This window comes from Pinus tabuliformis, chromosome 5_1 (genome assembly GCF_031772625.1).
Source record: "Pinus tabuliformis cultivar Carrire ecotype Pingquan chromosome 5_1, CPIR1, whole genome shotgun sequence".
Taxonomy (NCBI): Eukaryota; Viridiplantae; Streptophyta; class Pinopsida; order Pinales; family Pinaceae; genus Pinus; species Pinus tabuliformis.
This window is the reverse complement of record NC_142305.1, coordinates 512,662,863-512,677,380: the sequence shown is the minus strand read 5'-3', so window position 1 is coordinate 512,677,380 and position 14,518 is coordinate 512,662,863.

The following is a 14,518-nucleotide window of genomic DNA, read 5'->3' as shown; positions in this document are numbered from 1 at the left end:
TATACAAACCCTGTGAGTTGCAAAGGGCCATGGCTGTAGTATTGTTGTCTGGATGCGCATCGATACAACGTTCAAGAAATCTGATATGATACAGTCATTAAACATTCTCCAGGAATATGGCATGTATAATGTGGCGAACAACAAAAATTATCAGGGTGTGTTGTATCATGCTTCCAGGGATGTAATTTGGGAATAGCTTTCAAATTTCAACTGTCCTTTTGACATTTTCATGGTTAACTTGAAACGTATCTCATATGGAGAGTTAATGTTTCTGGCGTGGTTATTTAATTTTGAATGGGAATTGCCCACCTGGTTATATCTGCAACATTAAATAAATAAAACTTTTATACTCCTTAAATAATTAAATACTTATATTCTGAAGTGCACCACCATGGAAGTATGTATGGATTCATTAAATACGATAGGGAACTTGGAAGCTCTTTTCCTACACGAAGAGGAAATCAGAGTTTTTAATATTAAAATTATAGGTATTTATATATAAATTTATTTTAGTTTATATATTTATTTATTTTAAATAAAAATCAATAAAATAAATAAAATTCAATTACATGAATATTTTAATTTTTTTACAATGTTTTTAATATTAAAATTATAGTTATTTAGGTATAAATTTATTTTAATTTAAAACACTGCAAGTTTTTGATGAAGTGAGACAATTCAATATTGAAAAATAACCTTTTTCCACTTTTTCGGAATAGAGTTAAAAATCCTTTTGTGTTTATTTATAGGCCTCTACCTGGTCAAATACATAACCAAGTCTCGCATAATATCATGCTAAATAAAGGAAAGCTCGTGGTTCTACCATAGGGGTTCACCATGGTACCTCTCAATAGCGAATTAAAGTTTCTATGTCAACTAAAATAATTATTTAATCAATGCTTAACAAAAGATCCACTTCTCTAAGATTCATTTATTTGAAAGGATTGGACCTAGGCATTCAACCTACTCAATATCATGATACACTGAGTAATCAAGACTCCTTAATTAATGGTCAACAAAATATCCACTTCTCTAATATCATATGTCATGATTCTTCTCATTTTATGCCTTGCGGCGTTTCCTTTGCAACATTTGGTGCAAATGCTAGTTAATATTAAATTTGATTATACTGTCGCACTATTTTTATATTTTTTATTAAACGAATTCCAATCATCGTATCACTGGATTAGTAATAGTTTTATTTAAATTATTTATTTTTAAATAGATGTAAATATTTTAAAATTTTAAAATTTTAAATTAATTTTATTAAAATAATCATAGAAATAATCAAACTATTTTTATCAAATTTTTAGAAATAATTATAGACTAGTAATTTTTATTTTAAATGGCTTATGATTAGCGTTTGTCTAGTAATAAATATTTTTATTTTATTTTAAATGTTTATTAATATAAGAATATTTCAGTAATTATTTTGCATTATAAAATATTTTTTTTTTTAGAGAAAAGTTTTAATCATTTTCATTTTTGTATTAAATCAGTCTTGATATATTGCATATTCTATAATGCACTTTTATCCACTTGGAAAACTCTACTTTACCAATATTTTAGCCTTCTAATTCCTCATGTCTTCCATGTACATATTCTTGTTTCTTGCAGTGCTAACTCTATGTCACTCTATATTCATCTACACTTCTATCCCAAAGGCTAATTTGTTAACATTAAAATAATGAATAATATACATTTTGAGTTATGGTGCATTCTAATAAAGTAGATTTTTTGCTTTTTTTTATTGGAATCAAATTGTTGGTGAAATCACAATGCTCTATTATTTAAATTGTATTTTTTTTTAATGCAAAAAAGATTTCAATGCCCTACAAAACTATGAAACACACTAATTATGCAACTCAACAACTTTAAACTATATTATTCCAATTTTTAAATAAAATTTAGACAAAATCAAACAAAACAAAAAACAAAAAAATCACTTTATTAAATTACTTTTTAAATTATAAACTCTAAAATATATTGAATTTAACACATTTCAAATTTAATACTATACTTCCCCAATGAAATATAATGATACATATTGAGTTATAAATTCCTAAATTTAAATTCTTTTGCATCTCAAAAAAATAAAATGCAACATCTTGTATGCTAAAATATATGTGCATTATGTTGTCACCTACTGCCACATATGTTTTCAGTTGCCAAAAGAGTGCAAAAGATGAGAGAAGTTTGTAGTCGTCTTCCAAACAACAAAAGGACTCAAATCCCACATCAGAACTTCTCCATTGGAAAGTGCTCTGAAAAAGATTTCTAACGATATGTGGAAGTCCAAAAATGGACTCCTGGATCAAAAGATACGGTCTTCTAAAGTTTCAAGGATTCAAGCATTAGGAATATCGAAGGTCCGATATCGAAGATCGGCAATCAGAGGTCCCAGCAGTCGGCCATATTGGAAATCGCACATCAAAATTGCAAGCACATTGGCGTATCACATATCAGAAGTCCGATATATCAACGGTCGTAATATCGAAGATCAACGAGGTATGACATCGACGATCGCAAATGGAGCAGGCAATATCGGAGATCAGCGGTCGGGACATCGCAACATCAAGCAGATTGACACATCGACAATGGGAGGATTGCAACTCTTGAACCCATGAATCGTTAAAATGTGTCGATAGTGTAAAATCGTCGGGGACCCAAATATAATGATACATGTGGCGGCACAAGATTGGATTTGATTATGACACGTGGCGATGTAAGATTGGCTCCGATAATGACGAGTGGCGACACAGGATTGGCTCCAATAAGGAGATGTGGCATATGACGTCAGCATGATGTGGCGGTGCGAAAGGACATGTGGCAGGAAGTTATGGCATTTTGAGGCGGCCTATAGGGGCGAATATGGGTGACACATGTCACCATTTAGGAAGTGCCATGTGGCAATGATGACATCATAATCAGATATCGATGATCGGAGAATGAGCATGTTGCAACTCCCATTGTTGTGTCCCTGATTAGAAACTGTCGATGAGAGGGGCTCCGATATATTGGGCTAGCGCATGGTCTATAAGAAGTTAAAGAACCTTGGGCGCTATGCAGTTTACAAAGGAAAAATATTCCCCGGACAAAAACAAAAGGACTTAGCGCCTTAAGGCTAAGCACCTGGTCACAACCCCTAGTCATATGATTAAGAAATACATAAAGGGGGCTAAACAAAAGGGGCCAAAGGAACATCAGATAATCGTTGGTTTGCAATGTTTTTAAGTATAAAAATCCTAATAAGCTAAAAGTTCTGATATAACATTATGGTGATATTACATGGCATGTTGCACTCTGATAATGTAATACAGAGCTTTAAAGAGATAAATGAGTCGGAAACTATGATTCCTGAATACCACCACGACCACCACAGTTAATTGCCCCCGACTCTAGAAAGTGGGAAGTTTGAATGGTTAAGGCAGAAAGCGACAGGGGAATTGACCGATTAATGGAAGAGGCACCTTATGGCAGAGACATGGCCTGACCAGAGGCCATCACAGGAAGCGGCAGGGAGATATTTTCCTCACCATCATTCAATTTTCCTTTTGTCTTGATTTCTGTAATTTTTGTATTTTAAAGAACGAAATCAAATCTGATTGCAATGATTTGGGAAACATGCCTACACACGCTGAGACAACTAGTCGATCCGATAGCTGGAGCTAAGGCTAAGATATTTTTGTAACTGCTTTCAAAGCTTCCCCTCTCCTTATAAATAGAGGGAAGAAACACTTAACAAAGGTTCTGAAATTCTACACCTGAGAGGTCCAAATTCTGTGGTTACACTTTGGTTCTATTTGCTTGTTCATGAGGGACTTGAGCGATACATTGTTGAATGTAAATGGACTGGTGAATTGGACTCATTTTGAAGGATTAATGAAACTCTTTGGTGATTCTAATCAGAGAAATGCACAGTATGTTTCCCTTTTGTTTATCACTTCATGTATGTTTTTCTCCCTCTAAAATAGTGTAATGAAGCTGTAGGTTTCACTCTTATTCATGGTTGTATATTTGTTGCTGAGTAGTAATAGTACCTGTATTAACTACAAATTTACTTGAGTTAATTAATAGCCTACAGTACCTGTAATGTGCACATATTTACTTAAGGTTATTTGGTGACAATTGTGTTCATGAACCATAGAGTTTGGGACCTTAATTCGTGTTCCACTCTTTCTGCATTTTCATCTCCCCACTCTTCCATACTTCTGTCGGAACATTGTTGCTTAGGATTTTGTCTTGTATCCAACCCTATGCATCAAATTCCTTCCTTTCTTTCCTCCTCTTCATTTTACTACAACGCTAATATTAAAGTTGTCTATTGTTGTGTGTCGGCCACCAAAACCAGACATTTCTCTTTGAGATTAGCCCGATTTACCCCCTATCTATTTAAATCCATGTATTTGCTTGAGTTTACATTGATGAAGGACTATTGAACCAAGCCCCCTGAATTATCTTTTTCCTATTACGTGACAATATGGAGTGCAACAATAATCTCTCAGACAATCTTCAAAAGCACTCCTCTCCATAATATGCTCTAGGCGTCGGTCTCCAATCAACCCAGGGGCTGTCTCTAGGAGGCTTCTATATCTTTTGAAGCACTTGTGCGATAGGTGATAGAAAAAGATACAACATCTTTCAGGCACCATTTCCAGGGAACGAATTAGAATGTTTTTCCTTGGGTACGACAATTTTTACATTCTCTCTGTTAGGTGAGTAAGGGAAGTGTGGGTTGAAGATCTCTCACCTTAGCGACTCCAATGTTTTAATCTTATTATAAACACCTTGGCGACTCCACTGTCTATATCTTTATTTGATCATCCTAGATTTCAAGAGGCCTCATACTTGCTCGGATGCTAAGCAACATAAAACTTCCCCTACATCTAATGTTGAGATTACTCACCTAAAGGGGTTTTCAAAATGGCCATTCCTACATTCTTGGCCGACAAATTTGCTCCACTAGATTTTTCTTCTATTGCTGGTTATTCGAATCACGTCCCTTCATTTCATGAATGGTATACCTATTTTCCTACATTCAGTGGAAACATAGATAGAAGGCCAGACCAGCAACTCAAGTATTTTCATGAATGCATGGAACAACATGGTATTGTTTTTGAAGATGCGAAAATGAAATTGTTCATGTATTATTTAGAAGAAGATTTTAGAGTCTAGTACAAAGCACTGCCTCTTGGCAGCATATCTTCTTTAAAGAGATTTCACATAGCATTTAACCATTATTGCAAAAATATTATATCCATTGAGTGGTATGTTTGAATATTGTTGTGCACATTTTAATGATGAAAATATTTCTGAGGGTAATGATACTGCTGAAGATATTTGTGGGGCTCCACTCCAAGAAGATATCTACTTGCATCAAGAAGCATCACCTAGTGATCAAGAAAGAGAAGGATACATTATCAAGTTGCAAATAAACCCTCAAAGATCTTATTCTACCAAATTTTATGATTCTCCTTCTTATGATGTGTATGACTCCACTGGGGAATCGAGCAATGTAGGACTACAACAATCCCAGTCATGGGAATATACACAAAAAGAGGAGGCCCACCAGGAGGTTAACAAAGAGGCTCCAGTGCAAGATTCACATCCTTTAAATGGAGAACAAGCCCAAGAAACTATTATTCAAGTTAATAAAGATTCTCCAATATATGATTCAGATGATTCAGAGGAGTATGAGACCGTTGCAGATGTTCAAAGGGTACTTACAAACAAGTGGGGAGAAGACTACCAACAACAACTCCTTTAAGAGGAGCCCAAATTTGAAGAGCCAAGCAATGTCTGTGGTTGCTTGTTGCAAAAAGATTCATCCCTGGAAACTGATCAAGAAAGGGAGACAACTATAATTTTTTCTCATAAGTTCCATGATCCAATAGCTGACTACATGGCATATTTCATTGGCCTGCAACGATATACATCAATTCCAAGGAATGTGTCAAATCTTTGGTCTGAAGTTCTTACAAGGTGCATGCCTATTTTAGTCACTGATTTTCAAGAAGACAACCCCATTAGAAGGTTCATGGACAAGATTAAAAGAGTCGAGCATCAACAATCAAGTTGGGGGCACATATCGAAATTTTTGTTTGAAGATTTTTCATGGTGCATGCTTGTTTTGATTTTAAAATTTCAGCAGCATGAAGGCATTAGGTCCAACACCCAAATGCTAACTTGGTACCATTGGAAGGTTGACCTCACTTGGGTGAATTAAGCCCTATCCATAAGTAGGAGTTGTATATAAATATGCTCATTAACTGAGCATTTAATTTCTAGTGTTAGAGTTTCTATTTCTGCATTTCAGTATTGTGAGGAAAGGACTCCCAACAAATAAAGTTCCATGGAGATTTTCTAGTTTTATAGATTCATTACATTATTGACTCCATGCCCAATGGTGAAAGACATTGGTCTACAGATTCTCAGCACCTTGCCAGCAAGGCATTGTCCTCAGTTGGAGCCAATGTTGTCACCTACTGCCAAATATGTTTTCGACTGTCAAAAGAATGCCAAAGAGCAGAGAAGTTTGTAGCCATCTTCCAATCCATAGAAGGACTCAAAGCCCACATCAGTCCCTCTCCATTGGAAAGTTCTCTGAACAAGCTTTCCAACGTGTTGTGCTATACAACAACCCCCCATTTCAATTTTTAATTTTAGTCTTAAAATGCTAAATAAGAAATGGGTCCCCTTTAGGATATAAAAAGCAATAAAACTTTTGAATAAAATAGATTTGCCATATTTTAGGACCGCTCATCGCAAATCGCAATTCTTTAGAACCCATGAACATCCATTTGGAAAGTTGCGATGCGATCAGAGTCATAGCAAAATCCTCATCGTGAAGTCTTAATCAAAATAAGACATTTATAAATAATACGATGTGATATAACTATTGCGTCTCTCACATCATTAATCCCAAGGAATAACTTATAGCATTTCATTGAAACCTTGGGATGTGATAAGGCTATTGCAATAGCATATCGTCGATTCATAGGAAAGCATCCAAAACACTCCATTGAAAAATTGTGATGCGACATAATTATCACATATCGCACTCTCGATAAAAGCAAGTAATAGATACTATGAATACATGCGATATAGGGATAAATCAATTATAAAGAAAAAAACGTGATTTTCCAAGTTTGAAACTCGTCGTCTCCCCATGCTAGCTCAGCACTCATCGCAATCGCAACAATGCAAAGAAACCTTTTGAGCGTGGCACTTGTAACTCCCGATTTGCGATACGCAATGGTTCCACAAATATTAAAATAATACAATCACTAATCACAAATCGCAGAGTCACGACACCTGTTCTAAAAAATGACCATTACAAAACCTGCGATGCGACATATATTGCTTCAGCATTAAAATTTCACGTTATGAAGTTATGGTAAAGCATTAAGGAGCAGTTATGGTTAAGTCCTTTAAGGATTTCATCCGTGGTAGCTATGTACAATATAATATCTTTTTCATCTAATGCACATAACTGCTTTTAGTCTGTAATTTGTGTATTATCTCCTCTCAATTTTTTCGCCTATTACGCTCCTCTTTCTCATTTTGCAGTGTTAATCTAGAATCACACAATTGGTTAAGATGTCTAAGAAATCTCGAAAGACAAAGGCCCCCATTACAGTGGAAGAAGGACAAGAAAAATTGGTTTTAATTTCAGATACTACCTGTCAAGACCTTGGTAAAATCTCATGGGAAGGTATATATGCTTTACTTGAAGCAGAAAATCCAAAGGAGATAGAAGAAGAAGCAACAGTTGATCCCCAGTGACACTACAACAAATCATTCTTGGAAGCTTTCGCTAAGGAGAATCAGATAGAGTCAGACCCTATCAAACAGTGGAGACATTTTCCTAACAAGCATAAACATGAATCTTCTGGTATGTACTCTGTGGACTCCTTAGCATCTCCATATTGTTATGCTGCTGCTATGGTATGTAGGCTCTTTGGAAGCCCCGATTCTGCTAGATTTTCTATAGAAATGGTTCCATTGATAGAAGCAACAATCAACTCCTTTGTTATGGATTGGGCAACTATTCTATCAGATAAAATGGCCAGTCAAATACTAGATTATAGAAAGAACAGATTTGTCACCACCCGAGTTGTGCCCCCATTCTATATGAGTGCTTACATAATGGACACAATCTGTTTTAATTCTGACTTTCCCATCCTAGGTTGGAAATGGACTGTTCAGGATCCAACCTCCATTCATATTTGTCATAAATACTTATGGAAGTCTGAATACAAGAATAATTTATATAGGATTTGCCATGGTTTCATTTTACCTGTCCATCAAGCCATCTTTAATAAACCTACTCCTCGGTTGTCTGACGAGGCTAGCATTGATTTAACCTCAATTGGCAGTTGGTTCAGGGAGGAGAAGTTCACCTATATTAGGGTTTTTGGCAGTATTACAGATCCTCATGTCCTTCCACTCTACATTCCAGATAAGCTATTAGCTAGGGAAATAGCCTACCAGATAGTGGAAAAAGGGATGTCTAGAAACCTTAAAGAGTCTAAGAAACAAGTGTGGCCTCCATTTCCCCTCCGCTGTGGCACTTACACATTGCATGATTTTAAACATGCTGAGAAAGAAGTAGAGAAAACAAAGGATCTGAGTCTAGCGGTTATTCCTAAAAGACAATATGATCCAAACAAGGTCACTTTCAATTTCACCACTCAGGTGAAAGTTAGTAAATTCATACATGAGAATGATGAGTTTGATGACTTATTCACTTCAGCAGAGTTATTCTCAACAGTAAGTCATCTGGCAAGATTCAAATTGGGAGCCAACAAGATGGAAAAATTCATGGAATACAGGACACGGAGGTTACTGACAGTACCTCTGGATTTATTAAATACTACCCCTATTGTTCAGCAAGCAGAGCACACCGAGGAGTAGACTATTGAAAAGATTTCCGAAGAAGGTGAAACAAGTGGAAATACCAGTGAACCGCTTAGCACAGATGTTCATATTGACCCCATCTTGATTAAAGAATGGGAGCAATTTGATCAACAGATCAAAAGCCAGAGCGATCCCCAAAACATTATCACATCAGCATCGCCCACAACACAACGGCCCATTGTTCCTGATAGTGCGATTGAAGGAACACCCAGTAAAGAAATAGCTCAGAAAGAGATCGAAATAATCCCTGAAAATCCTTCAGGAGAAATTACATTGAATATTGAGGAAATACCACCCTTGGATGTATTTTACAGCCCAAAACACAGGGTTGTAGTCAAGAGGCAGAGGAAAATAGACCAGACATCATCCACAGCTCCTTAATCTGAATTTATGAATGTTATATGGAAGGATTCAGAGGTCAATCCTTCTGAGGATTTGACTAAGTTATCTCAATTTGCATGGGCATACACAGCTGCTACAATTGATAAGGCAACTGAAGTTAACCAATTGATCAAATAAAATGATCAAAGGATTAATCGGCTTGAAGAACAAACAACAGTAGAACAACAGAAGATTAATCAACTTGAGGATCAGTTGGTAGAAGAAAAACAAAAGAACGAGCAGCTTGAAGTACAATTAAACCTGGAGAAATAGAAGATTGACTATCATGCCATCCAAAAACAACAACAATTGTCTCAAGAGCTCGAACAACTTCAATTGACACATCAACAAGAAATTAAGGCTAAAGAGGAGCAAATCACACAACTACAACTCTATATAGAACAGTTCAGAGATTATCCCAAGGTTGAGGAATTTAAGAAGGAAGCCCTAGAGGCAAATAAAGCCTTATCTCAACAGCTGAATCTACTTTGCCATAAAATATCTCTTATCAACCCATTATGCATCACAACTACATCACTGATCGATCAAGCAGTTAATACCAGATTAGAATTTGAGGATGCAGATGATAAGGTCACAAATTACCTCTCCTGGCAAAGCACAGAGGAAGGAAGAGTTGCTAAACTACCAAAAATTCAAGAGTCGCATAAAGAAATATTGTTTTCAGAATGGGAAACATAGTTGATAAAGGCAAAAAGGGCTACCTCCAGGGCCAGGGCTATAATGAATAATGTGATTGAGCTGGTGAATGATAATTTATATGGAGCTAATTTAATTTCTCATTGTTCCCTAGGAAATCTTCCTAAGGCGAAAGTGTTATAAAATCAATGGAAGCAAGATTTGGCCACCAAAGATGAACAGCTCAACAAAGTACAAAGCCTTAACTGGGATGCATATTGGTCCTTTTTGGTCAAGCCACACAACCAATAGATGACCATCAAATGCCTTGCTGATGTTGTTGATCGCATGATGCCTGAGATTTCAGATGCCACATACACAAGACAACTACACTCCAGGATGAGTCATCCTCCATAAATTCAAAACATGCTCTCAATTTGTTGGTTGCGGATACAAGAGAAGAAATAGATGCGATGAATCTCTTCAAAGGCGATCACAATACTATTTTTGAAATTCAAATCCCAGATTTTAATATAGGCAGTTCCAACAACTCTCAGTGATTTTTGTGGACAATTTGTTTTAATTTTATTATAAAAACCCTTTCATGTTATTTTAGAAAGGGTCCTCAATTTGTACAAAACTAGACTTGAGAAGTTTTCACTTCTGCACTTCTTAATTTATTTTTTATAAGCCGTGGATCAAGGTTTCATATTTTTGTGAAAGAGCTTCATCAAGACCTACATTTTTGTATCTCCTTGGAGTTTCTGGAATAAGAAGGTGGAACCAGAATGTTACTTACATAACGAGACTCAAATGCATTTGGTATTTCTATCACTGTTCTTTTTGTCTTGCTTTCTATGTAATTAGCATTCCATTTGATTTGCTATTGTTGATATACTCACATGCTTCAAACAACTCTATATTATGTCACTTCTGAATGATTTAGAATTGTTATATTAAAGATATATGTCAGCAATAAATATTAGTATGTTATGCGATATGTTTTCACAATTACTTTGTTTAAACAAAGTAATCATTATTTAAATGCATCTTTCTATGGATAAGTAAATAATCTATATTATTATTTTTCTGCTAGGAATCATCAAGAATCGCATTGTTATGAGATTACCCGGGTTATATAGATATATCTGTATATTTTAGAGTTATATATTAAATCACCTATCATCTTTGTTATACATTTAAAACACTCATTCATCAAACCATACATTATTGGGAAACTAGTCCCATAATATCCAGTCAAAGCCACCATACCAAACGGAGAAGGAGTTGTACTAAGGTCCGGACCGGGTGGTTATCCCCAATGTTGGTGCTACGATTTTAGAGGCATCAACATTTTTGGCGCTAGAAGGAGGGCCAGACTGTGAATGGTGAGTAAATCTAAATCCACAGGCCATTCTAAGAGTAAAACTCCCTCACCATCTCCTCCAACTTCTCCTTCACATTCTAAATCTCCTATTCCTAAGCGAGAAGTTGAAAAGAAAAATACAACACCCACTGCTGAAACCCTAAACACACCAGACAATTCTTCTCTTGAACCCCTTGAAGTATAGTCTTTGATTCATAAACTCCAAGGGTTTTCAATATCCCAAGAAGAGTCTGAGTTATCCCAAGGCAGTGTGACTTCGCAATATATCCCATCGCAGCCGCTTACTAGGGAAAAGAGTGAAAAACTTGGTATTCCACCAGTTGAATTCCCTCTACCAAGTCGAAAAAGGGCTAGGAAGACACCATCAGAATCTAACAGTGAGACTTTTTCCTCATCATCGTCCATTCCATCCATACCATTGCAAGGTCATCCATCCGTTTCCCAACTTCAGATCATAGTCCAAACAGGTACAGGAACTTCAACATCCTCTACCCAATCACTTTCAACTGCTTCATCACCCTCTTCTACTGTTAGCTCAACGATGGCACATAATCAACCTCAACCAAGGCCATGGACCAACCCAGGAGCTATCAGAATGCTTGCACCTTTGAGCCAATTTCTAGCACATCCTAAAAAATGGTTACCAAAATTTAATCCTAACATTGGCCTGTTAGCAGAAGAACATATAAATAATTTCATGTTATCAATCAACTTGAATGGAGTAATGGAAGAAGATGTTGTTGTTAGACTATTTCCATACACTCTACAAGGAGCAGCAGGATTGTGGTACTTTTCATTACCACCAGGGTCTATCAATAGCTAGGATGCTTTTTAGGAGCAATTTCTAACTAAGTTTGGAGATGACAAGTCTATAGCAACTTTGATTAATGATCTCTCCAATATGAAATCTGAATCAAAGGAACCCATCAAAGACTTCAACTCACGCTTTAATAAGCTATTGAATAAAATTCCTGCGACATCCAAGCCTAGTGAGGAAGTCCGAAATGAATGGTATATTTCTGCCTTGCCTTCAAACATAGCCATCTTCGTTGATAGGGCTGCTAAACCAACATTAGCAGAAAATATGAAGGAAGCAATCGCTGTTGAAAAACGTATCCTTGCTTTGGAAAAGAAAAATGCTCTAGAAGAAAGGAAATCCAAAAAAGTTACCTTTAGAGATGATTCAAAGAAGAAAGCAATCAAGGATCCATATGACATGGAAGGTTTACAAAAAGTTCTTAAAACTATGTCTAATGAAATGGTTGAAATAAAAAAGCAGGTAGCTGAAACTTCTACGAAAAGACCATTTAGGAACTTTAAAAGAAATCAGCCAACTGATCCTAAACCACCTAATGCTATATCTAATGCAGAATTTGATCTGGATGATGATGAAGATGAAGATACAGTTTTATCAGTTGAAGAAACAAAAGAAGATGAAACAGTTGAATGTCATGGAATGTGGGACTTTATCTTACCTAACTCTGATAATGAAAGTGAACAGGAAGCTCTCCTAGTAAATACCAGAAGCAAAAGTATAGTAGAGCCTAATCAAGCAAATTCAAAGAAGAAAAACTCAAGTCTTGTTACTAAAGACAAAGCTCCCACAAAGAAAACTCCAGTTGTGTCTCCCCACAATCAACCATCATCCTCCAATCCTCCCTCATCATCTAAAACGCTAGTAGTTTTAGATTCCATGGATTATAACATTGTGGAAGACATGAAGAAGACTCGAGCAAATATTTCTTTACATGAACTTAGCAAGCTCAAACATCAACAAAAGTTGCTGCTTAAAGAATTAAATGCAGTACCTTCTTCCCCTCTTCCAACTAGTGTATTATCCAAGGCTGCCAAAGGATCAGGTAAGCCACCATCTGATAAGGTAGATTCTACTGATGTTGTTTTAATTGGGGATAGGTCAAATTCTCATACTCCTCCTTTTCTCTTGACTTATGAGATCTACAATAGAAATTTGCATAACTACTTGATAGATTCAGGGGCTTCATCAAATATAATGCCAGCCTCAGTTTGCTCCAAGTTAAATATTGAGCCCCAGAAGTCTGCAATCCATATTGTTCAATTAGATCGAACTAAGGTACAAGTTTTAGGAGAAATAAATTCAGTTACTATCAGATTATCAGCTGATCCCAGGGTTGTCCAAAGAATTGATATATTAATTGCTGACATCCCTGAGTTTTATGGTTTGATCCTTAGCAGAGATTGGTCCGAAAAACTTCACGGTTATATTTTGACTGATTGGTCTCACATGTGGCTTCCCTATAATGGGAAACCAAATCAAATTAGAATAGATCATGAAAAACATTTGACTCATACAGTACTGAGTTTGAAGAATAAAATCAACCTATAGCCTTCAATAATAACATTCTTGGAAACTATTTGGCTAAATCATTTTTTGGGAATTTTAATGCTCAACAATCTCCTTTTCCTGTTAATAGTGTCATGTCACAAATAAAAAATTTCTCCCATACTGATACCTCAAAGTGTGTTAGTGTTGCAGATGAACTTGTAAATAAGCCTTTATTTTGGTCTTTGTATTTTGATGGATCAAAATCTAATGACGGTGCAGGAGCAAGATGTATTTTAGTTAGTCTAGAAGGAGAAAAAATGATGTTATCATGTAGATTAGAATTTGAGTGTACCAATAACACTGCAGAATATGAGGCATTGATTCAAGGGCTCTATAAAGCAATAGGCCTGAATATCCAATATCTGAAAGTATTTGGTGATTCTGAAATTGTCATTAAACAAGTGAGAAATACTATCCATTGTCTCTCAAGGCATCTCAAACATTATCAATCACTTGTTCAAGATCTCATAACTCATTTTCTGGCATTTGACATTTCTCCTATTCCTAGATCACAGAATGCAGCAGCCGATCTTTTGGCTAATGTTGCTTCTAAACTCCTTCCATCCGAGGATTATAGTCCAGATAGATTTTCTATTGAATTAATTTTTTGGCCATCTGTCCCAGATAATGTCACCAATTGGCGTGTGTTCAATCATGATGAGGATATCTTAAATTTCTTGACTTCTGAAGGATCTTATGATGATCATATTATCGATGAAAGCGATCATGATCTTCAATTAAAGCAAAGACTCAATGAAAATCCTATTCCTAAATCTATGGTCAAGCTAGAAGATCTTTATGATATTAAGGATAGATTCAAAAAGGTCACT